The sequence below is a fragment of the Engystomops pustulosus genome, chromosome 3 (assembly GCF_040894005.1).
Source record: "Engystomops pustulosus chromosome 3, aEngPut4.maternal, whole genome shotgun sequence".
In the NCBI taxonomy this organism is placed as follows: domain Eukaryota; kingdom Metazoa; phylum Chordata; class Amphibia; order Anura; family Leptodactylidae; genus Engystomops; species Engystomops pustulosus.
Genome location: NC_092413.1, coordinates 189,941,501 through 189,963,777, shown reverse-complemented (window position 1 = coordinate 189,963,777; position 22,277 = coordinate 189,941,501). Strand labels below are relative to the sequence as shown.

General features: G+C 40.2%; 1 protein-coding gene across 2 annotated transcripts in view; it reads right to left on the bottom strand.

Moving 5' to 3' along the window:
* EPHB1 (EPH receptor B1) overlaps window positions 1–22,277 on the bottom strand; it is a 223,915-nt gene that overhangs the window by 161,734 nt on the left and 39,904 nt on the right. The window lies entirely within an intron of this gene.

Below are 22,277 nucleotides of genomic sequence, written 5' to 3'. Positions count from 1 at the left end.
ATATAAGTGCTTGGGGTTGTGACACAATTTGAAAGTTAAATCCCACGCTCAGTCCGAATCAGTCGAGTTGCCCGACGGCAGGCCCCCTAGTTTCTGGCATTGGCATGCTGGGAGTTGTAGTTTCATACTTCAGGGAGGGCCTGTAACTGATCCTAACATACCAATTCTGGAGACCTCTGTGTTGCTTCCCTGTTACTACCTTGTCAAAGGGGTGTTTCCCTATGTAGTCTGGCACTGGCAGCGCTGATTGGATCCCTAGCTAGTAACATAGTAACACCCAGATGTCAAATTATTCATAAATTAAGAGGAATAACAAAGGAACAACACAAAGCAGAATTAAATATATGCTCAGTAATTATGATATACTCCAATACTGTCAAATATTATAACAATGAAAAGTTGCTAAATACTAAAGTTTTTAATAATAACTTCAAGCAGCAGAAATCAGCCAACTGCTTCACTTCCTTCAATCCTGCTATTGGTGCTTATGTGCCTACAGTAAAGACTCATTTAATCTACTGTTAACGTTTTATTGTCTATTTTTATTACATTTACATTTTTACTGTATTTTTATGGCTATGTATTTCCTCTTTTATCTCCACATTAAATTTTAAATTATGCTTAATATATTCTGTTCTTTGGGATGAGATAAAACAATTGTCTGTAGATCCAGTCTGGTAAATCTAGATTTCACTGGAGGTGTGAAAGGATTCATTGATTTGTGGATTTGGTATGAATCTGGACATATTCAGTTACCAAATGTTTTCCGATTTGCTTCCAACAAATCTTGATTATAAGATAAAAATGGAAGTCTACAGATCAGTTAAAATGTCCATTGGTTTCCATTAGTCTATGTATGCACCTCATCTGTTAGGCTTCCATTATTTTGGTTGTAGTGAAAACTGAATATTAAAAAATTTGGAAAAAAATTGCAAAACAAAATATGAGCTTTTTTATAAAAAATAAATCAGCGTTTTAGAGGATTATAAGGGGTTATATACCAATTTTAAGGACAATTAAAGTAACATCAGTTTGGACCAATTCATTTCGGATTTGTCACCGCGACTAGTATAGCGCTGACAGCACATTGATATTGTGTCACTTTCTACTGTTCAGCATGAATCTGGTTAAATGTAGACAAGACAATGGATGTCAGGAAGGGAGACCTAAGGGAGATCACTTAATGTAATGATACAAATTACAAATCAATAAACCATTAGGAAACATTAATTGTAATTTACTATTTGATTGGCATTTTTGCCTATAATTTAAAAAATCACAATAATATTAATTCACAATAATGAAAAGAATATTAAAGGGATATTTTCATGTGGGCATTGACATTTAATGAAATTCATGTGTCATATTTACTTTTCTACAGTTAGATGGTATTTAAAAAATGTTCCTGTATTTAGATAATTTCCCATAAATGTAGCCATGTTGTTAGAAACAAGATTGTTGTCCTTGGATATGACCACCTCTGCTTCAGTGATTGCACAAAGAAACAAATAGTTTTCTCATATGAAATGGTTGGGAGTTACTGCATGTCCCGCAGCCGTCCTGTGGTAATGATCGCTGTATCCAGGTAGTCAAGCAAGACTCAATAGTGCATACCTGGACACTGCTGCCAGAATATGGGGTGGTTGCATCCAAGGACAGCTATCTTGTTTCTAAAGGACAAAATGGCTAAATGTATCATAAATTCTATTCACACAGGGACTTTTTTTATAACATACAATTTAAGAAATGTATAAATATGGCAGATAAATTAAATATGAATGCACATATGGGAACACCCCTTTAGTTGTTAGAAAATAATAGAAAAATTTGCCCTGAAAGAATGTTATATACAGTACTGAATTATCAGTTTGCACTAGTACTTGAAATTTGAAAAGACAACAAATAAATATCTAATAATGGTAGAAAATATTTATGTGGCCATGACAGAAGAATTTTGTGGACATGTCCACATATTTATGTGGACATGTTGCAGAAGGATCCCCTTTCCCATAATCACTAATATATTAAAGAAGAATTCAAGGGTTAGAGGAGGCAACGTATCCAATTATACCACCACATCATAGTGTGTGTGTGTGGACAGACTGCATGGACTTTGCTCTGCCCGTGCTATTGCTGAAAAAAGAGAAGAGAAGCCGCAGAGAACAATGCAAGACGAGTACTGAGTTTGTTTTTTTTTGTGCTGGGAGCAGTGTGAGGATGCTGGCACTCCAACCCCCCCCCCCCCTCCCAACTCCCCCATTTCCTACAGCGGGTGGCGCCTAGAGCCATCGCCCGCCCTGCCTGGTAAAAGAAATGGGCCTGTTCAGTTATAATAAAATTTAAGTGATCACAGCCCCCCCTTCCTAAACTCTGGGATGAACAGCATTATCTGGCTGCCAGTTTGATAGATTCTTCCACAGCAAATCAGAAAACATTTGGATTTCATTCAGTGCCTAAAAAAATTCCTAATTTGTACCAAATTTACAACCAATGAATAGATTTGCTCACTGTTTTTGCCAACCTAAAGTATGATGGTTACAATGGTGGGTAAGTTGCCAATGTACTTATTTGATACACAGTCGTTTAGATTATTCTCAGTTTGATTTTGGTTAACATTTTCTTACATTGTGGCAATAAAAAAAAAAAAAAATCAAAAACAAACTTACTTACTTGACATCACTTATGACGGCATCCAGCAGAGGGAGTACTTCTTACACAGATGCATTCACCCCCGGCCTAGCTGTACTTAGTTTCACACTAGCACCACTGTGGTTCTGTGATTTCCCCCACCGATTAACGGTAAAAGGGTGGCCAAGTAACTGCCTGCGCTTCTAGATTAAAAAATGACATTACCCAGGTACTAACGTGAAGTGAAAGAGATGAAACTACAAGGCAGCTTGACTACGATTTTGGGAATACACCTTTAATTATAATTTTTGGGGTTTTTTGCAGCCACAAAACTACAAAAAAAAGTCTAGGATTCTTCTGATATTAGCATTTTCCAGATTCTTAGAAAGTGGTGCATTAGAACCGAAGTCAGGCTGCTCCGACCACATGCACAGCTCATTGAGACTGGATCATTGATACTACTTACTAGCATGAGGTAATATCCACCATGCCGGGAACACAGCCTGAAGCTAGATGGTAATGTACCCATTACATCTAATATTTCAATAAGCGTAAAAAAATCACAGCACATTGTAGAAAAAAAAAGTAAAATAAAAAAATTACCACATGAGTAAAAGGAACTGACAGAGCCAGAAGATGAATGAGGAGGGTGAAGAGGCGGAACGAGTGGGAGAATGAACGCAACGACAGAAAGTAAATGCAACGGGAAGAAATGAGGGCAATATGGGATGAATATGTATGACAAGTTTGCTTCCTGCTCAACACATGGAAAGAAGCGGCTCGTAATCTGTCTCTAAGACTTTAGCAAAAAAAAATCCTTAACAGATTGAAGAATTGTTCAAGGGTTCACCTAAGGTTATCTATCATGTATTCACTGGAGCTCAACCCATACAGGAATGGAAGATGCCCAACAACAATTGTAAACTTATTCTACTGCAATGCTTCCCAATAAAGCTGGTCTCAAATTCTCAAAAATATTAAGATCTTAAAACCTAAAGGGATTTTCCAGTGTTTAAAAATGTATCAACTATCCTTTATTGCTGTGGTTTCTTCAGTTTAAGAGTTTTGAACAGCCCCTTTTAGCTGGGTGTACACATGCAATATTGGCCAGCCGACTCAAGTTTTATCCCAGCATCCTCCACAAACATGCTTATTTCTCTATCTATTGGCCTCTATCTTGCAGATACAAAGAATTAGGTTCATTGAAATTTTTAATAAAAACTATTCCATCATCAACGAGAATTGTGCTGTCAGAGAAGGGTTGGCTGGCCCTCATACTCACCAGAGGATCCTCCAGTGGGCCCTCGTCATTGTCAGACTGAGGTGCCATGGACCCACCAGAGAAAATGGATCAAGAGCCCAACCTTTATCATCCCTTGGACCCCAGCAGCCTCCAAATTGGGTTCTTTTCTACAGAACCTCTGGGGTTCAGTATTAGGTAAGAACCTGGGCTCAGGTTCTGTGGTGGACCAGTCCTACACTTTCCCCAGTTCAAAGCCAACGAAGAACACCAGAGCAGAACAGTAAACAATTTGGAGATGACTATTTCCTAAGGATTGATGGAAGGTGGCTCTAAAGAACTCCAGTCCGACAAAGTCTGAAGATGGCCCTACACTCACGATGACCCTAAATCATCTATATCCATATTTTATTATTAATCTCTATACACATCACAGAGTGCTCTTTAACCATTTCATGCATCTCCTTTTACAAGATCTTACAATCTGCTGGCAGATTTCAGAAGAGACAGGAGCGGAGATGAGAGAGTACACCAGATGGCAGTGCTTGACAGTGTGGCAGCTCCTATTGTCTGACTATTGTGTTTAGAAAGCTGTATTGAATTTTTACGTTTTTTCAGTCCATTTAAAAGACAGGAAAATATGTTATTTGCCTTCAAATATGTAAATGGATCTCGGAAGGATGAGGAGAGCGTCAGAAAAAAAAAAAAGAGGCAAAGTGAATAAAGGGATTTGCTCGGGCAAAGAATTAATAAAAGACAGAAAAAAGACAGGTTTTAATTACTGGATTCATAATACCTTCTATGAAGGCGGCTCTCCTAGTTAGCACAGTGGGTGGCCTTACTATGAACTCTGTTCCATGATTATCTGCAATAAAAAACACTGATTTTTTTCTTAAGACAAAAACGTTATTGAATATCGAACATAGTAAACGAGGCAAAGTTTGCAGTTTACAGGAGCACCGGGATCCATGCAATGTATTAGCAGTGTGTGTTGGAAATATTAGGTATTCGGCAGTAATGGCTGCCCTGTAATGGGGAGGATTATTCCGCGAGGATGTCAAAAACACTTTCTTGTTCGTCTCAGCAAGTTATAGGTCAAACCATTAAAACTTTTCAGGCTGTAAACAGCTCCCGCCATGCTGTTTGTGTCACTCATTAGCGGTGACACTTGGCAGCTGGGTCCTCATTAGCAATCGGTGAGATGGGGACTTCTGTGGACAGCAAAGGATTTCTAGAGCAGACTTCCATCCCTATCCATTAACCTTTGTGGAGGTGACAAGGAAAGAAGGTGAAGTTATACACACACACCTATCCTCTTGAGTGTAAGCACAAAGGTCTTTGACTTGAAGGGCTCCCGGGGAGGTATGGGCATTGTAAGGGCTTTACTCGATTACTACTTAATGAATAACAGAGAAGAACTCAATGCATATGCAGATTATGCCTGGTTATGCTAAAGACAGTAACCGAGGATAACAGGATTAATGAATATCAGGCAAAAATTTTAGATTTTATTCAAATTAAATAACATATTCTACTCAAGGCTTAACTTCTCGAAATATAGACTCCCATATGATGATCTAAACCCTTTTCTAGGTGCAACTGAAAGATGGAGCCCTTCTTCTATGACCCTAGAATGTCTTCGTAATGCCCATATGGACAATGTTTAAGATGTTAAAATCTATCCAAGTACATTTTATTCAAATAAAATACCATATTCTATAAAAACCTCTGTATATATGACTGTAGCCCCACCGATGATGAGTTAAATCCTTTGCCAGGTGCCACTGAATATGGCGCCCATCTTTCATGACACCAGAATAATGCCCATATGGAAAAGGGTGTAGATGGCACCAATGGGCACTTCCAGTTAACCCACTGTATCAAGCGAGACACTGAAGATTCTGGAACTGGTCTACTCCCATCATCATATTGAGAAGACATCTGTGTTGGCTTGAGCTTGCAGATGCATGTGTATAGGGGGCGGCAGAAATAAAATGCATCCTGCTGTGGATGGTGCCTTCATTCCATCGAGGGACTAAGGGTAACAATCTCCCATTACTCTCTGTTCTATTATTGTATCACTTTGCTCGTATATTATTCTCATAATAAAGTGAATTATAGACTTGTCAAATGCAATTTTCTAGTATACATGAATATTTTAATTAGATATTAAAGGTAATTCCGCATGCCTAGGACTTCACTTACTGAAAGTAATTATAGAAAATACCTTCATCACCTGTTTTATTCATCATCTCATTTGTATGTCACCGTAAGGGTAGATTCACATGTGGCTGCAGAAACTTCTCAAGGGCTTGTTTCTATCGCTTGTATTTACTTAGGAACCAGTAATTTGAAAACATTTATTTCTATATTCACCTCTCTTAGGTCCAGCTCAGCTCTCTAATAATAACCTGGTCAATATTAGTGAAATCAAAAGAAGTCCAAGGAGCCCCTGCACTGCCCAGAAATATGCCACACAGTTCGTAGTTGGAAGTCTGGAGACTCCTTAAGCCACGAGTATCTGTACTCTGAAGGTTAGTCAAAGTCATCAATAAGTAAGATGATGGCTGCTGGAGATTCGGTCAATTCAATTAAATAGCTTGTAGGTCCAGTTGAGTGTTATTCATTTAAATTGATGGGCAACTCTAGACAGGATAGGATTTACAGCAAATTCTGCTCAAAGTGTGGACAAGACCTCATTAAAGAGCCATATACACTTCAATATCACTAAGAGAGATTATTGTCATCAACCGTGGTCCCAAAAAGAATATAGCCACATGTACCCCCATTTATAAAGACTATAACCCCTTGTGTCTCACTCCTATATACTGTACCCCTTTGTGCCCCACCTCTATTGACTTTATACTTGAGTCCCTAATCTCCTCATTCCTAAAAACCATTGTCTTTGTCTTTCTAGGTCTACACTCCTTTATACCGTTACTCTTCTATTACTGGTCTCACTCATATACATTTAGACACTCCTAAAGACACATAAACAAAGCACTTCACCACCTCCACTAACCCCAACTCTTTGCATAAGCTTAGGTTGGTCATGGTGGTAGTTCTCTTAATGATCCCGCTTATTCTGTAGTTTATGACATGTGTCTTGTAATGTAGCCAAGGAGGAGAGTTAAAATATTTCCAAAATAGCAAGTTTAAAAAATGTATACAGGCAGTCCCTGGGTTAGGTACAAGATTGGTTCTGCAGGTTTGTTCTTAAGTTGAATTTGTATTTAAATCGGAACGGTATACTTTATAATTGTAACCCCAGGCTCTGTGACAATTGGATTTTAAAAATGTTGGGTTGCCATAAGAACCAGGATTAGCAGTACATCTAAATTATAGACACCTTTGTTAACTGTACATATTGCACTACAGAATGTAGACAAAAAAGACGCCAGCTCACCCCTGGTTATGATTAAGACGCTTAGCGTCGAAACACGTTAACCGTACTGTCTCCTCGTGTTGTATCATTCATTTTATCCAGTAAAGGTCATTTGTTTGGCTAAGAGTCAACGTGGAACTCCTGTATGTAGTGCTGGTTTGTACTATTTGTGAATTTCCCCACTGTGGGACTAATAAAGGATTATCTTATTTTGGACCTTTGTTAACTGTTATAGCTGTTTATTGTAGCCTAGGACTAAAGTACAGTAAATGACCAAAATCCAGAGGTCCGTTTGTAACTAGGGGTCGTCTGTAAGTCAGGTGTTCTTAAGTAGGGGACCGCCTGTATCTGCTCCTGAATACTCCCTTCTGTAACTGGACACCCTAGGCACAGGCCTTCCAGAGCCTAGTAAAAAATATAGCCCTGGCCCCGGCAAATTGGATGGGGCTGTATCTCCACATGGATTACTGCCATTCCCATTCAGATAAATGGAACACTTTCAGACACAGCAATTCTGTCCCATGTGAACTCACTCCTAATGGGAGCACAAAAATCCATCATCCACATCCAATCCTGACCATTCAAATTCCCAAATCCCCACATCCGGCTCTACCATAGTGTGATGGGTATAGCTACCGGCACAAGATCTTCTATAAATGCCCATCTCTCCATACACATGTTTCATGATGACAAAGATAATAAAACAGAGTTTGCCTCTCCGAAATTAATAAGTGTTTTGCTGTAGCCTTGAAAACAGAGACAAGAATCAATAAATCTTGTGTAAGCAGCAAGCAGGTGCTGATGGAGCTCTCCATGATATTACAAGTCATCCGTAATAAGGGTGTCATGATGAGAGGAAAATCAAGAAGGAGAAATTGAAGCCTTGGAGATCTTAAAATTATTTTCTTATTAATGATGTTGGTCAAGCTGTATGTAATGCGGGGAAAAAAGTAATTGTCTCTCAGGTAACCGGGCCTGACGCATCCATTTCCTTCTCTGCATGCTAAGTGGCTCCACCACATGCTGCGAGCCGCTCCGCGTATCCCTCACTCTTACCCCCATTTATCTCCATCTTGCTCCTACTGCAATGTTTAGTCTGTCGCTTCATAATCCGTGTCTGTGTCACCTCACGTACAGACTAATCATTGTCCTATTATTTCCAGCACTTTTTTCACATTCCCAACTTAACATAATAAATAAAGGCTCGTAGCAGAGAACTTTGTGAACCCAATCTCAATCTATAGAGATCATGTCTCCCGAGACATATTATATACATCATTTGTAATATAGTATTCGTAACAATAAGAAATAGAGTAATTGTCTCTAAAAGTAGGGTATCCTCTGGTGGGCCCATGTTCAAGGAAGATATTGGGGGATATGTATTATCGCATCTGTGCCAAAAAATTGCCGGGATTTTATGTTTCTTTTGGGGCGCAGAATTGTTGCGGATCATTTATAATGATTTTGCGGCAGATAGAACAGAAAGTTTTTGACTATCCCGACTCCTCCGTCTTTTTTTGGTGCAAGTGGGCGTGGCCTAACTTTTCCATTATGTGCACATTTTTGTGTATTTTGTCGGCATTTTTAAGCGCAATTTTTGGAGCACAATAGACCACAATAAAATGGTAAGAGTGCAAAATTATGGCGCAGTTCATGTAAGATTTTGGCGCACATCTCTTTGATGTCGACATTTTTATGGCGCACGACTCATTATCACCGTCTACCCATTATTTACTTATAGCCGTGCGCCACTTTTATACATCGGGCTGTGCTTTCCAAAGACTGATCTCCGATCTCCGATGCCGACCGTTGTGCTTGCAACAGAATTAGTAAATCCACCCCATTGTCTGCCAGGCCTATGTCCCGAAGATCCCACTGATTACCATAAAACCTAAGATACCTAAGATACTGTGCTAGGTTAGTCCAACCTTAAAGGAAATCTATATCCAAATCAAGAATGATACAAAGTGACTGTAGTAATCTTCTTATGTTTGTTATTTATGGCCTCCTACCTAAAATCAACTTTTAAATTTTACCTGAGCCTCGCCTTGCCGCAGATTTACGGCCTGTTACACTGTGCAGGAGCAAGTTTCCCCTCCCTATTCTCCCATCAACACTCCCGCTTTCTCTCCCTGATATAATCTCTCTGCAGCAGAGTAAATTTCAGCACACAGGAGGGGGAGGGGAAGTGCTCCTGCACACTGTAAAAGCCTGTGAAGTTTCAGCACAGAAGGTCACTGGTAACAACCGCAAGGAACCAATATGGCTAATTTTAATAGTTGATTTCAGAAGAAAATCCCATGCTTATGAGTCCCTACGTGCTCTTGCTTCACAGGCTGTTACACTGTGCAGGAGCGCTTCCCCCTCCCACTGTGTGCTAAAACTTCCTTTCCTGTTGTGATATCACAGCACACGCTGGTAACACCCAGGTGGTGATTTACTTCTAAATTTTAAGAAGGGATAGCAAAGAACATAGTTATAACTAAGGATGCTCCAAAATTCCATAATTTTTTTGACACATTTGGAGAGTAAACATGTTCTCGCAGTCTATTCCTAGGATGAGCTATCAGTATTTGATCGGTGGGTCCTACCCCGGGGGCTCCCATTGGTCCGGAAAAAAAACCCTTACTAGACATTTGTTGACTTCTTTGTTTGAAAATATAGAAACCTGACGGCATAAAAAGTCTGCCCTTAAAAAGTCATTTAGTCTTCCCTTAGGCTACATATGTGTCTGTATTAGCCACGTACAAATTCACTTTTTCTTTCTAGTTTCTTATTATTAGTTTTAAAAAAACAAAAGCCTGAACCTCATTTAACCTTTAACATATTCAAAGGTTTTGTTTTTGTCCTCTCTTTCCCGTCTTCCCCCCAGGCCATACAAACATAAGCACAGGCAGCGCATTGAATTGAATGGTCGGAGATGCCCCCACTGTCCGGCCACCCAAACAAAAGGCTACTTAAGCTACGTAAACAATTTAGGGGAGAGAGCCTTTACATGACCCACGGTCACGCTGTTGTGCTGTCCTGGAAGATGGACCATCAGTGATGACTCATCCTCACGACAGGCCATTCGTTTTAAGGTCCCAGAGAATCCTCTGAAGGTGAAACTGGATATGAAGTGTGTAGATGTGATCCAAATATATAATAAAAGTTCTGTAGTGGTGAAGCTAATTGTAGCGTTATTACATCACAGTGCAATTATCATATAATATTTCTCACTTGTGCCATCTATTTATATGAGGGTTGTGAACCTGGGGTATGGTGTCAACTGCAAATGTTGATGATGGCAGCCCTTCCAGCCTGTGGACTCGTTTCGGGGGAACCCAGGGAACCACTTTGTCGAGTAGGAACAATGTATGGAATCCCGTGGAATAGGCAATAGGCGGACAGGCGCTCGACAGATAGAGGATTCTGGAGGACCTTGTCTCGAATAAGGTGCTTTATTGTTGCACCTTATTCGAGACAAGGTCCTCTAGAATCCTCTATCTGTCGAGCGCCTGTCTGCCTATTGCCTATTCCATGGGATTCCATCTATTTATATGGCAGGGAAGCCTGTGGTCGACCCTACTATGAATGTGGTATTCTACACGGAGTCTCCTCTACATGGATTTCTCTTAGTTGTAAGATGTTCACGGTGGTGACAGACAGAGAAACAGATGACCTGCGGAGTCCTTCCTCTTCCAGAAAAACACAAACCTTCCAGTTTACCGACATATTAAATGGAGCAAAAAACACCTTCACCAAAGTCCAGAGCACCAGATAAAAGATAAACCATCTACAAGCTATACTATACCACGTTAAGGTGGCCTTAATTGGCAATGTCTCATTAAGGAGAACACCTACTGTCTGACCCTATACCACGTAATTAAAATAGACAAATCCAACCTCGGAAGACTGAAAATTCCATGAGATTCAGAGCGCGTTCACACGGTGCATTGCGTTTTTTCAAAAACGATTTCCAAAGGCTTCAGCTTTGCTCACATGCTGAGGTTACCACTGTGTTTCCACTGCATCTGCCAAAACGCAATGTAATCTGAGCGTGTGATCACGGCTGAAGCCTTTGGAATGCATCAAAAACGCATAAAAAAAACGTGACGCAACGCATCATGTGAATGCCCCCTCAGGGTGTGACCACACGTTCAGTTTCTCAGCAGCAGTTTTTGATGTCCAAACCAGGAGTGGAGTAAAAATAGATGAGTAGCAATTCTTAATGATAAGTCCTTGCTCATTATTATCTACACCTGCTTTTGGCTTCAAAAACCGCATCTGAAAAACTGAACGTGTGGCTGCACCCTGAGGGCGCGTTCACACAATACGTTGTGTTGCAATTTTTTATGCGTTTTTGACACATTCCAAAGACTTCAGCCTTGATTACATGATAAGGTTACATTGCGTTTCCATTGCATCTAATAAAGCACAATGTAACCTCAGCGTGTGATCAAGGCTGAAGTCTTAGGAATGCGTCAAAAACACATCAAAAAACGTAACGCAATGCATCGTGTGAAAGCAGCCTCAGAAAAGAAAGGTCTTTTTTTGGAGAGAACATTAAAAACAGTGCCCCTTATGTCAATGGCTTATAGATGAACATGACCACAGTCACTGTGCTGCAATACCAGACACAGCCAATGGAGGAGAGGGGCGATGTTTCTGGGGGAAAAGAATATTTCAAATATTATCCCTTTAAGGAGTTTTCAATCTAATATTTATCTTTAATTCTTGTTTGCTTCTAACAAAGTTTTTATCATAAAAAAAAGCAGAAAAGACTTCATCAATCCATCAATTTATCATTAAGTGAAAACTAAAAAGCAGAGTGAACATCAAAAACTCGGCACCAATTTATCATAAGTCAGGATCCATTCATCAAACTCTACAGAAATGCATCAAAAAGGAACAAAATGCACCACATGATAAATAGTCCGGGAAGCAGCACCTGTTCCAGTTATTTTTAGATTTTTTTTCCACAAGTTATTTGCAAATATCAACCTTAAATGGAGACGATTAACAATGTCTTGTGGCAACTGCAGCTCAGATTGTGAATATATTGTATTGATTTGGGTTTAGAAATACTTGATTAGGGTATTTGATGCAGGATCTGGCTTTAGGTCTCCAAAATATCTGTTATTCTGGAGGAACTAATTTAATCATTCATTATGCAGACATCCAATTGATTTCAATGACAATATTGTAATACTTTGTTTGCCCTGTGGAGGTGCTGTGGAGATCCTTAATACCTGACACTCGATTACAGCTGATTGTTCAGGGTCCTTGCAGGGGCACAACCTATATTAAACAGATTTTCACAAGACTATTCTCACTTAAACGAACCATGAACATGTGACTATTACATAATATTGGACAATAATTTTTAAGCTTGCACAGAATATATGATGGCAAAGTAAGAATAGATGTGGTATATAAAAGCTCAACGGGGCACATTTACTAAGGACCTTGTGTCAGTTTTCTGTTGGACTTTGCACATGTATTTAAAGGAAACCTACCATTTGATTTGATGCATTATGAACCAAACATACCCTGAGAATGCTGTAGCTACATTGATGCAGAAACATATCTTGTTTAAACCTTGAGTTGAGTGGTTTTGCTAAAAAAAAAAAAACAGTTATAACATTCAGGACTTTGGGAAAGCTGGATAGCCTCAGCCTGCTGTGCATAAACATATTACACAGAGTTTTCTGAACTGTCCAGACAGAACAATCTGAGCTGTATCACTCATACACAGCAGCTGGGGGGATGGTGCAGCAATTGATTACTTCTGCCTGTCAGGCACAACACAGTGATTACATCATTCTCGAGCAGTGTATACTTAATGTGAGAGGAGAGAGCCAGGCACAGAAGCAACAGAGTTTCATGATCATAATTTTATTATTGTTTATTCAGCATAACCACTCCCCACAGGGATTAAACAAGATATGTTTCTGCATCAGTGTAGCTACAGCATTCTCAAGGCATGTTTGGATCATTATGCATCAATTCAAATGGAAGAATTCCTTTAAGAAGTGTGTGCACCACATTTGGGTTTCATGCAACACTTTTATGTCGCGGCTGCGCTATTCTTCACACAACACAAATTTTGTCACTGAAATGGGCATTCCAGTCTGCACCCTACACATGCAAACTGCACATAGGGCAGTTTGCAATATTTTTAGTAAATATTCCCATATTAGTAAATATGGTCCAAAACCATATTTGTGTGCATGTAGCCTAACAGAGAGAAAATAATGCTAATAATCCTAATACACAACAATGTGTCATGCTTCTCTTCCCCCTTTAACTTCTTTTAACCCCTTTCTTTTGTTTACTTTTAGCACAGATCAATCAAAGCCATCTGTAAATCAGTCAATCCATCAGTGTCCATAAAAGGCACAAACCTGGCACTTCCCTTCCTATCAATCCCTTCTTTCAATCCCCTTCCAGAAAATGATCAGCGATGAAAGCTGAATCCTATGAATTCTTCCAGATTCCTTCAAAGAAAAGGAGACAAATTCCATCCGTCTATGAAAGGACGAAGAATAAACAAGAGCCTGGAGCTGACCTCACCTCTCTCATCACCTGTACATCACATAATGAGCGGCCCATGACAGATCACACAAAGCCGGCGAGCACACAGGAAGCCCCAGAGCGCCACAAGACGCACACAGAGGTGGACACAAGGTCAAACTCTTCAAGGATTTTCTCATGAACTCCCCCTCTTATTCTCTCTCCTCTCCGATAAAAGACGGATTTAGCTTATAAGAGGGGACATAATAAAAAGTTTCATCTACGGTCAGAAAAGGTCATGGGATTTTCCGACACAATCGCGCTGACATCATTAGACAGGTATTTTATGTGTAGAAATTCCCATAATGAATATGTAGAAAATGACATTTACAAAAAATGTTAATGTCAAGTTATTTTCAGGATTTACCGGGACAAATAAGCAGCAAAGGACAAAGCCGTGGCGAAAAAGTGACAATTTCTATTCCTTTATCTGGAATTTGATGGCGCTATATAAAGATTATTATTACTTGTATACTTCACTACATTGTATATTACTATAATTAATAATGTAGTAAGAGGCACTTATGTTCTGCTTTGTATTAATATTGTATACAATTTGCACCATCAGAGCCAAGATCACGTTGCTAGGAACGGTTGGCGTTATAAAACGCTATAAACTACCTACACGTAGTAAATATTGAGTATTATCATAGTATGTCCATATTATATAGCAAATCAAAGTGTAATACGGCCATTTAATTCACATACAGATGTGTGTCAAACAGTATTACATCTATAAGGCATCCATTATTAATGCTACTATCACCATTACTTATTTATTAATACCACCATCGTCCATACAGTACAATACGGGGTAATGCAGTCAGATAGCAAAGGCTGCATCCTGAGATAAATGGTGTAAAGTGATTTTATCCATCAACGGTGGATTTCAGAAGGCAAATGTTCCATCATTATCAAATCACCCCCTCCCAATATAGAAGAATAAATCACTGTGTGCAAGGTACAAGGTATCTTTCCATTGTATCTACATGTGGTTGGATGAGGAGGTTCACCAAGGGCATGTTACAGCATCTCTGTAATGTCCAATGATAATGAACAGAACAGGAAGTTAAAGAGAACCTGTCACCTGTAAAAACGGCACTAGGTGCTGCTTACTAGTGTAAAAAGCTGTTGTAGCTAGTGCTACAACAGTTGTAGCAGCGTTAGGCTTCATTCACACGATGTACGCCATACCGTAGTACGGTGGGAATACATTGCGCCCCTCTCCACAGGAATACACAGAGCACGGCACCATGTTCCGTAGAAATATAGGACATGTCCTATCTTTCTACGGGCTACGGAACGGTATGGTGCCGCACCGTAGAAGTGAATGGGGGACGTATGTACACTGTATATACGTTGGCTGTATATATGCGTCCCCCATACATTCGTGTGAATGTAGCCTTACACTGCTAGCGTTAATCGGAAACCTCGGATAAAACTAACAGACAGTGCCGCGATGTACACTAGAAGCGCGCTGTAAGCGGTCAGGCGTATTCATGAGGGGGCGGGAAGAGTCACCGCCGGCCTATGGAGTGGGCTTACAGCACAGTCTGGCGTAGTGTACAGTGTGGTCTAGTGTACAGCGCGGAAGTCTGCTAGCGTTATTGGAGGTTTCCGATAACCCTAGCAGGGTAACACTGCTGCATCTGTTGTAGCACTAGCAGCTGCATACTTTAGTAAGCAGCTCCTAGTGCTGTTTTACAGGTGACAGGTCCTCTGTAACGTTTGAAATAACAGATGCTTTTTTTGGCTATTTTAATTTCTGTTAGTCTAGATGGGCGCAAAGTGAAGAATCTGATGAGTTTTGTCTGTTTTTTTGAATGGGTGACACATGACTGCTCTCCATGCAGTACTTTTGAATGGATCAATGCGCATTTACTATGCCTTCTGCTGGAGAAGGATTGTAAAAATCCCAGTCTCTGACAGTCTTTGGGGCAGGAGTGCGGTGGGCAGGAGGATGGCAGGGGTGTGATCCCCCCAGAATACAACTATAATCTCTGCTTGGTCTAGACAGGTCCGACCTGGTGGAGATGCCTTACGGATCTACTAAGAGGCTGAAGCCCTATAGGAGATCCAGGCAGCGGGAAACTAGTGAGGGGAATATCAAAGGTATTGTCCGGGTTTAAACAAAAATATTTACCCGGCTGGGGGGCTAGGAACACAAATAATAACTTATACTTATTATCCAACGTTGTCTCCTGTCAGTGCCGTACCACAGGCAGGGCACACCAACCTGACCGTGTGCCAGACACAGCAATGCTGTAGCTGGCAACCTGAATTCTGACAGGAGGCAGAAGCGATAACAAAGGTAAATATAAGTTCTTATCTGTGTTCTTAGCTCCCTGGCAGGTTACATGTTTTTGTTTTTTTTTAAACTGAGACAACCCCTTTAAGACTGGCTTTCAAAACTCCAGTCTTAATACTTTTCCTCAGTGTGTCCATTCCAATAAATGGTAGATCCCGATTTTTATGTATCACTTTAGCTCATGAGAATCCATGGTAAACGGACACCAAACTCATGCAAATTGGCCATAAAAAAAACGTATGTTTTTCATAGCCAAGAATCATTCATGTTTTTTAATCGATATATATTCTGGAGACAAACTCAATAATTCAAGATCATCTGTGTGGGGAGATAATCTACATTGATATCTTTATATATTGCGGGAATGCCCTGGTTTCTGGCAGCCCTGTCATAAAAAAAAGTCCTTTATTATATTATTGATACATTTCTCTAAAGTTTCCAGTATTTTTTCACAATCTTGATGGGCGCAGTGATATCTACTAAACGTTAAACTTAGATAAAAAGTTTCAAAAACTTCCACTTCTAAAACGCATGACATACTATAGATTGAATATTTTCACTTTGGATAAAAAACACTTTAAAATGTAAATTATTTTGGAATCTCCACAACACTAGAGATGTCCCCCCAGGCCCAGAAGACGCTAATGAGCATAAGAAGTAAGGTGCTATTTAGACAAATGATTTCTGGCATTGGTGCTCAATAACACTGTCACCGAGACTCAATGTTTCGCTATTCTTGTCACAAGTCATGAAGCTGGTCGAAGGCTCCAGGCAGAGGAAGCTACAATCTTCAACCTCAGCCTCCCCCTCCCCATTTCGTTCTGCTGGTATCTCTAAACTTAAAGACAAATTCCTGCTTCACTTCTCAGACAACCTCAGGCATATTCCGATGCAGGTCAACCAGGGACATCAAAAGTCAATTATTTTAGAGGGAGGTTGAGCGGAAGAGTTTATTTCTTTAAATCAAGTTACATCTGAGCTTTAGAAAATACACAGATACCACCTATTGAGCAGTACTTGATATTCCAGGATGTTCTTACCTTGCTCCACACCATGCTCCACACCAAGCCCGCTTGTTTTGTAAAATTTCGACTTAATGTACTTCTGATAAAACTCTATTAAATGTTTTACGAAGAGTATATTGCACAATAATGTTGGATCACGTAAAGATTTTGCTAGTAGCATTTTAAGGTACATTGGTCATCTTTCCAAAGGGCAATTTGTATGAGAAAGTTATTTGTATAATAAATGTGTTTTTTGTAAAAATTGTGAAAAGGTACAGTATTTAGGTTATATTATGACATTTTGACCTGAGGACTTGTGAGTTTCCGACATTATTTAGATCAATGCACTTCAACAGAAGGCCAGGAGTTCAGAATCCACCAGAAGTTGTCACCTACATAATTCCAGGTGTGATGGATGGTGCCCATGGTGCCCTCCTCAGACACGGTTCATCACTTCCTTTTTTCAGGGAACTTCACTTCCTGTATTGTCCACTGGATTGTACAGTACCGGAGTAACATGGGTGCTGGAATGTGGCAAGTATGCGTTCTTTTCTTTTCTTGCCCCTTGTTTTTTTTTTATTATTCTTGGAAAACCCCTTTAATTTCTTAAATGGTACACATGTTCAAATTTACTTCCCTTTTTTACAATCAATCATGCTCAAAATGACTGATCCCAAAAGCAAATTCCCAGATGATGTTGGAGGGGGTTATATAGACATAAGGTAATCAGTCTCCATTAAAAGGGTTGTCCGAAGGCATAAAAAAACCCTTGGGTGGCCGGGATGCGGCTGGTTAAAAAAAATAAGTACATGTTTATTTTTTTTTGAACCCGCCCTATCCGAGCCACCCAAAGTTTTTTTTTATACCTTCAGATAACCCCTTTAACTGGACGACAGACCAGGAACCAGAAAGATCTGCAGAAATGATTTGATTGACTTTCACATTATATCAGTGCACATGTATAAGTCTACATCCTACTATAACAATTTTTCAAATAACCATTCCCCTTCCCCAACAAAACAAAAAGATGGAAGCAAATCTATTCTGACTTCTAACTTCAAGATTTCCATTTCTTGTTGTTTCAGTCTTTCCATACAGCTACATGGTGTTCCATTATACAAGTATTACACAGGCTGGGGCAAGTCTGGATTAATACCATACATAGCCATTTTTGAAAGGTCATGGTGGTTGAAAAGGCGGGATAAACACATCGGAATCTCGGGAATGTCCCTCCGTCACAAATTAAAGAAAGGATTAAGAGATGGGAGGATATCGCTGTGTGACTGGCATCTTTGTCTGATTCAAGAGGGCCACCTGTTCCAGATTAACGCGCTTTGGGTTTTAGCGGATCTGATTTTATCTGTATATCTTAAATTAGTCAGCAAAGGGTTAAAGAGATCAAACAAAATATGTGTGGGATCACAGGGGTCTTCAGTTAGGGATTAATAGGATCAGGGCATTGAGTCAGAAAGCAGGAACCCTTTTCCAGATGAATGAGCATTCATGAGGATTTTCCAAGCTGTTGTGCAATGTTGTAGGTTAAGATGATATTGGTTAAAGGGAAAACCAGCTACGAGCCATAGCTTCCCCTTCTACTCATCAGACATGGCTTACGTCTTAGGGTTTTGGTCAATAGTGCCCCCCTTGAAGGGTAGTGGTTTCACAATACGGCCCTCGGACCAAAACAGGTTGTGCACCCGTTTTAGGCCTTATTGTTGGGAAACAAGGGCGACTCTAGACGGTCACCACAAATGGTTGGGTCTACGGGGCAAAAGGTGGGCTTGGAGTGGTAGAAGACAACAGTATGCGACTCATAATTCTATAGCGGTCCTACTATATGTTCAAAAAATCTCCAAAAAAATCTGAATATACCCCAGGTGCATCTTTACAATTATTATTAATAAGAAGTATTTACTACATACTTCACCCATGAGCCACCAACTTACTAATTGTGGCAATAACCTTTGAGTGCAGGTAATCTACACAGATTGTACAATTTTGTCTCCTTGAGGAAAATGCCCACATCACAAGTGAACTGCTGTGACATCATAAATGGGAGTCAGTGAGATAATCTCCTGTGACATCACAGCTAATCTCATGTGATTTACCAACTGTGTCATACTTAAAGGACATCTACCACCAAAATGAAGGATTGTAAACCAAGCACACTGACATCTTGGTGTGTGTCCCCTCTGGAAGGTTCTTACTTGTTTTTAAAAAAAATATAAAAAGTTTTAAAAATCATACAAATGAGCCAAGGGGTTCCTAGCTCCATAGATGTCAATGGAGCCTGGAGCCTCTCAGGCTCATGCGCATGATTTTTAAAACCTTTTATTGTTCATAAAAACAAGGTCCTAAAATGCAAAAAGAAGATCAGATCCTGCCAGAGGGGGCACACACCAGTATGTCAGTGTACTTGTTTTACTAGCCTGCATCCTGGTGGTAGATGTCCTTTAAGCAACTGCTGTGGCATAACACGTTGTTGCTGCTATCTATTTCAGTTATCATTTGGCAATCTGATGTGATGTTACAACTTTCTTTGGAAATTGAAGTGACATCACTTGGGGTTTCCATCAGGAATGTGGCTATGACTTCACAACGACTTCAATTAGGTCATTGTGACATCACAAGTAGTTTACACTCAGATAATCTGCTGTGGCATTACACATTTCTGACACTTAAAGGAATCTACCATCAAAATCAAGTACAATATACCAGGGGGCACTTACTATAGATCCAGGCACTGTGACTGTGGTAATCTTCTTATATTTGTTATACATGACCTCCTTCCTTCTAAAATCAACTTTTTAAATTATGCTAGTGAGCCTATAGCACTCTGGGGGTGCTTCCTGCTGTAGCTTCACAGGTTACAAAAAGAAGAGAGGTTTTCCCCTCCTAATACTGCTAGACATGCAGGGGGAGGAGTGAGAAAGCAGGGGAAGGATGAGACTTGTTCTGCTCATTGTAAAAATGAGTGAAAAGACCTCACTGAGGGGCTCTGGTAACAACCCCAGGAGCCCATCAAGTTAAAGTTGATTCTAGAAGAAAAAAGGCCATAGATAACAAATATAAGAAGTTTACCACAGTCACGGTGCCTGGATCTATGAGTAATGTCCCTGGTTTATCATGATGGATTTTGATGGTAGATAAGTGGGTTTTGTTGAGGTCAAAATCAAAATCATGTCAGAATTCCTTACTCCCAAGGCCAAGTGCAGATGCCATGTTGATGTTCATCTGATGTAACTTTTATACTATAAGCTACACAAAGGTTTAATAGAAAACATTCCGGCTCGTATTATTCTCCTAAAGTACCTATCACTGTACAAAGATGTTCTCACGATTGGCCACTTATTAAATATTGCATAGAGCCGGATGATTCATGTGCGCCCCATCTGCAACGTTATCATCCAGCCCTCCAGAGCCGCACGCATGTTCCCGTAAATTGGAGCTGACAGATCTGAGTTTACACAGTTTTAACACGGAGCCTGGTGTAACAGTAAGAAAATAGTTCTCCGCTGCGGAGAGCGCATGGGAAAGCACAGCAATCCGGATCCAGATCCCAGGACTTGGCATGAAAGTCCTGGCTCCTGGGTGGCTGTCTTCTCACATTACAGCGATCCGGCCATGTCGCCTCTCCCACAGACAGACCCAGGGTTTTCTCTTACAGCGCACTAATCACCATGTATGAGCCCTATCAGCTACAAATGATAGGTCCTATTTAATAGCACATTCCATGTTAATAACGGATCCTGTCTCTACATGTGCAGATCTCATGGATGCAATACACAGGCGAGCGGAGGTTACTTGGCACATGGCTAAAAACAACACAAATCTGATGTGAGTTTTGGATAAAAAAAAAGTCCCTAAATTATCTGATTTTGAAGACCCTGAGATGTTGTTTTCATACTTTTTTTTAACATTTAATTTGAGTACCATTGTGTGTGTTAGAAAATATTTTATATTCTAGAATTAAAGCTTTAGCAGGAGCACTTAAAAGGTAATCTGCTATCAGTATGGACCATAATAAACTGCATATAGTGTTAGGTATAGGCACTGGAGTGCTGTGTAACTCTACTTTTTTGTGTGTAGTAAGTAACCGTGAAAAGTGATTTTTTTTTTTAATCTAGGTTTGCTTCTTTAGCAGGTGGTCTGGGCAGTACTTTCAGCCTGAAGAGCTGTCTCCTCTTTACAACGAACAGTTCCACAGCCCCTCCCCTCTGCTCTGAGTGGTCGATGTAAGTATCCAACCAAAATCCTGATCCAGCTCCCACTGGTAGCAGAGGGGAGAAAGCTCTTCAGACTGAAAGACCCCTCCCTCCCAGAGCCCTTACAAGAGTTGCAGAGCTTCTAACACTCTCATAACACTTCATAACACTTTGTATGATCAAAACTGCTGACACATTCCCTTTATTGTATGTTCTCACACTGCTGTGCTCAAACTCCCTGCACGGACATACTTCGACATCCACCTTGTTCTCCTCTACGTTACTTCTGTAGTTTTAAAGCCAAAGCTACCCCTGGAGGCAGAGGGGAGCTGTGAAGCAGATTTTTGTAGAGCACTTAGAGCACAGCAGTGTGAAGATGTGTCCCAGTAACCTTGGAGATGCTACAATTCTGGAAAACAAATCAATTTTTTTGAGGACAACTACAAAACACATATAAACAATAATGATTTTACAGCTAATTCCCTACCAGTGGCTTAGTTACAGAATGGTGGTGCTGTGCTGTGGTGGTCACCCTGCAGGGCTGCACTTACCACAGCCAGATATAAAGAGGTTGCTGTGGCTAGTGAGTACATTGAGAACTCTCAATTTTGGGAAAATTCTCAGTAATTTTTGGGAAAATTACTGAGAAGCATAAATCAATGTATAACCTTTGTGTCCCTGTGTCAGTATCTACTGCAATTCTAATGTTCTATTCACAAAGCACGGAGTCCAGGATGAACAATACGCTCGGGGTCAGACCTTTGCTGTAGTAATTAAGGCTTTATTTTTACTGCTAACAGTCCATCAGGTGGCAGAGAGGGAAACAATCACTTACACCAAGAGGAAAGCCTATGAGTCAGAGCTGTAGAACCTGAGGCCAACAAAGGTTTTATAGAAAGGTCTTTAAGAAATGTTAACCTGTTCCAGCCTCCATGTCATGTTGGGTTTGGAG